Here is a 4494-nt window from a genome sequence, read left to right on the forward strand (position 1 = left end):
CAAAATAATGGTTCTGGATTGACAACTGTTAACTCCATTCTAGGTCCTGATTCACCTTCATCTCAAGCTCTGATAAACGACGCTGCAAAAGAATGGAACTCACCGGCAAGATATCCTACGGAAATGAAGAGGGAAAAGAGGAAAGCCAAGAGCAGACCATATTGGATACAATTAGTATGTTGCTCATCAGTGGATCTTCAGAGAAAGCAAAAAACTGCCATACGATGGTTATGGTTATAGTTATAGTTATTTTCATGCTATTTGGGGTATTGTCTGCTTCTAGAGTTGAGATACATCTTTTGATCATGCGTCTCATTCTATTGAACTAGGTAGCCTCCTAGAAGTTTGGTTGTATATTTGAAGCATGTTCAGTTGCCGTTACTGTTTATGTTATTTTAATGTATCATTATCATGGCTTTGGTGCCTTGTTATATATTGAAAATTAAGAAATCGTTGTGATCTTGTGAGCTTTACAAGTAGGGAGGATTTTAGTCCAATATGTAAGGACTCAACTTTTTATTATTGTTGTGTTTTGAACTTCCATCCAAAAACTGTTAGACGATTTGAAGTACATAAATAAATAAATACTGTCGATAAAAGCTCGCTATTTGGTCCATAAAAATACATGTGAAGCAGAAGAAAATAAATTCATAATCATATCCTTTTTCTTCATATGTGCAACTGATATAAGAATAATCCAATGTATATACATGTAAGCAGAAGAACATCTCAACCTTGTGAACATTGAACCATTATGTTCTAAATCCAGAAGTTCATTAATCATTTAATTGCACGTATAACATTGTAGTTTGGAGCTTATGGTCACCATCTCCCCGCAATTTTCTTACTACCGAAAAGTAAAAAGTTTCTCCATTGCCAATCAAGCATGCATTCAATCTTATAACAGGGAAGAATATCGACATGATTGATCTCACATATAGATAAAACTGATAAACTACAGACAGATACATAAGAACAAACAATGTTATTCAATCAACTTAACACAGAATCACTTGGTCGCAGAATCACTTGGTTATTATTCTCATCAAACTCATTGTGCTATTTTACAAATGTCTTCATATTCCATAGCTTTGAGTACCCTGCCATCATAGGCACCTCTCTCTATCTGCACCTTTGCACAAAAATGATCCGTATCTACTCCCAAAAGTTTCGCAGTTGATCCACAATATGCACCATTGACAATTTTTACACGGCCCCCGACTTGTGGAATCACAGTTTCAAGCTCTTCCTGCTCGACTCTCAGCACATGCTTGCTTTCAAGCATCTCAAATTCCCCAACATATTTGTCAATCACCTTTCTCACCACACTCTTTTTCTTGTAGTACCCCTTCTCTGCCAAGGCCTTGCTCATAAATTGCAGGCTATTAGATGCTTTCAAGTTTCAATAAAATTCCAAACTTTTTCACAATTGGATTTTCTATTAAAGGAAAACAGTCCTATAAATCACAATCACACATAGGATTGTGAACTACACATCATCACAATTTGTTCAGATGCTTAGCATCAAAATATCAACCACATCAAACACACAATTATTTCTGCTCTGTGGTCATACAACATTCATTTTGTAATAGAAGTCACAACTAATCTTTGCAACCAATACTCATCGTTTCAGGATTTGTGTCCAAAATTCTACATATCAATGATTTTGCCCCTACAGGAAACCAAGAAGGGCATGAAAAGCCTGCTTTATTAATCTACAAGAGTTAACAAGAAAACCAAGGAAAGTTCATTAGCATTACTAACAATCCGACATCTTATTTGATGAAAAACACTCTTGCTTCTGCTTGAGAAGAGAAGAGGTAGCTACAAAAACTTGTAGCTTGACACTACTGCAGTTAGCACCTATCAAATGATGGAGAAAAGACTAATATAGATGAAAAATATTTGTTTCCAGCCCCCACTAATTGCTGCTCTAGCACTCCTACAATACAAAGTGAATAAACAGATCGAACCAAATTTACATCCAAACAAAATACAAAAATGATATTTGCTAAGAAGTTCATCCAGATAAAACCAGGCATTACTATGTATTATCATCCTAAATTTCTAGATAATACTAACTGATGAATGCCACTACGAGCAAAATAAATATTTAAGACAAATATTTTGACTACAGTTCAATCTAGTCAAAATTGAAAAATATATATTTAACAAGTTTGAATTTATACCTTGCTGTATAAGGTGGTTAGATCAAGCTCATCAAAGAGAAGGTATCCAGCCAATAGGACATAGAGGATAACCCCACAGGACCAAACATCTGCCACAGCACCATTGTAACCCTTGTGACTGAGTACCTAAGCTCACAAATTCAAAAAACAGAACCCAACATAAGAATAGTTAGTATTTGCACATGACTGAAATTGAAATTTAACCAAACATCAAGCACTGCTGTGTTTTACCTCAGGGGCTACATAGTTTGGAGTGCCCCAAGTTGTCCGAAGGAGACTCACACCCTAAGAAGAAATTCACCAAGGTCATTGGTATCAATTCATCTACATGTACGGAAGTCATACATGAAAACTACTAGATAACAATCTCACCTGTTCTGGTAATGCGCTTAAACTAAAATATGAAATTTTTATATTGCCTTGTGAATCAAGTAAAAGATTCTCTGGCTGCACAAGGAGAAAACAAAAAATTTAGAAGGAATCATGATTAGGATGAGCACAAAATTTCCTGAACCAACTCAACACCACCAACCTTCAAATCTCTGTGATAGACTCCCTTGCTGTGGCAATAATCTACGCCATCAATAAGCTGTTAGAAATATCTTCTAGCTTCAGCCTCACTAAGACGTCCATGATGTATCTGCAAAATTATCTATATTCATCATCACCAATATCATATATGGTAATTAAGCAAATATATGGCAAAGAGGGACCCTCTTACGCTACTCACAATTTTATCGAATAATTCACCACCTGTAATGAACTCCAATATGATATAAAACAGTAAGATTCACAGATTAATTAACACTTATTCAACAATTATTCAACCCATAACAAGTTCACAAATTAACTAACAACAATTATTCAATAATTGTTATAAAAAAAATACCTATAAGCTAGAAGTCCTAGAACAGAGCAGATCCTGAGTAAGAGGGGGACAAGAGGGGGGCAAGGGCACGACCGGAGGGATGACAGGTGGAACAGAGATAGCGCCGGTGACGATGGAATAGAGCTGCGCGACGGTGCTTTCAAAGCTGAAACAGTAGCTGCACGATGGTGGAACAGAGCTGCACGATAACGACGGTGGCTTCGAAGCTCGTTTCGGCGACGGCGGCGGGAGATGAACGGAGGTGAGGGAGTGAGATCGATGACGGAGAGAGGAAGGAGGAGCTCGAGGGTGATGGGAGGGATGAGTTCGCGATTAGGTTGTGTGGAGTTAAGGTTGCTGGGTTGAGTAATTGGCTAGGACATCCCAGCAAAACGATGGCGTCTTGTGTGCAACGTACACTGAGACAGATGAGAGAGATAAAGAGGATATGAAGAGGAGAGAAGAAGATGGAGAAGACTGAAATCTTCAGAGGCATGAACGAAAAGGGTTTTGAATCCAGATGAAGAACAATTTTGTTTTTTTGTTTTTTTAATATGTTTTTATTTTGTTGTTTTAATTATTTGAAACTATAAAATTAAGATTAATTGAATTTTAAAATTTGATTAATTTAAAAGGATATTTTTGTCTAATCAAATAAAAAAAAAGAATGTTTAAGACTTTTTATAAAATTAAATAAATAAATATTTTTTATTTTTATTTAATTAAAAGGGTATTTTAATAAAAGTGGTGATATACTATATATTTAAAAAAGAAAAAATTAAATGCTGACGTGGAAAATAAATTCCACATGTCTTATTGTTATTTGTCCATATTTTAACGTATCGGTACGTATAAATTTATCATCGTACCGTAGCAAACACCATACTAAATATCAAAATAACACAGCCCTACATGATAAAAAGGAAAAAACAATCAACGGATAAATACATAAAAAATTTATTTTATTAGTTAATACACTGCTAATTTTGACATCAGAATCTCTTATAAGTTGTTCTTCCAATCTAATTCTATATTTGACGAAGTTAAAATTTTTTATTTTCACCATAACTTCACTTCGAGTACGAATATTATTATATTTTATTTATCCATTAATTTAGAGATATTGCCGGAAAAATTACCTTGATCATGTTGGTGAAGCTATACGAGTTGTGAATGACATGAAGTCAAACAAGTTGTTTCTCGTTTAATTTCAACGCATTGGTGATGATTTTTATTTCCATTTCTAGTGATTTTAGCATCCACGTTTGAATTTAGTGGCCTCAATTGGATGTTTCACTGTGCAACTGCATCAGGTCTAGGAAACTCTTGCTTCAATTCTAGTTCACAGTCACTTTGTTTTGATGTTTTTCTTTTTCTTAGCCTGACCACAAAAATCTTGATATTAATGTCTCTCTGTATTGTAGCATTTTTTAG

The 4494-nt window shown here is 35.0% G+C and overlaps 1 pseudogene; it reads right to left on the reverse strand.

Annotated features, from left to right (window-relative positions):
• Window positions 1–1051: 1051 nt before the first annotated feature.
• On the reverse strand, window positions 1052–2964 carry LOC130956591 (CBL-interacting serine/threonine-protein kinase 8-like; annotated as a pseudogene).
• Between the last annotated feature and the right edge of the window lie 1530 nt (window positions 2965–4494).

This window comes from Arachis stenosperma, chromosome 10, assembly GCF_014773155.1.
Source record: "Arachis stenosperma cultivar V10309 chromosome 10, arast.V10309.gnm1.PFL2, whole genome shotgun sequence".
NCBI classification, from domain to species: Eukaryota; Viridiplantae; Streptophyta; class Magnoliopsida; order Fabales; family Fabaceae; genus Arachis; species Arachis stenosperma.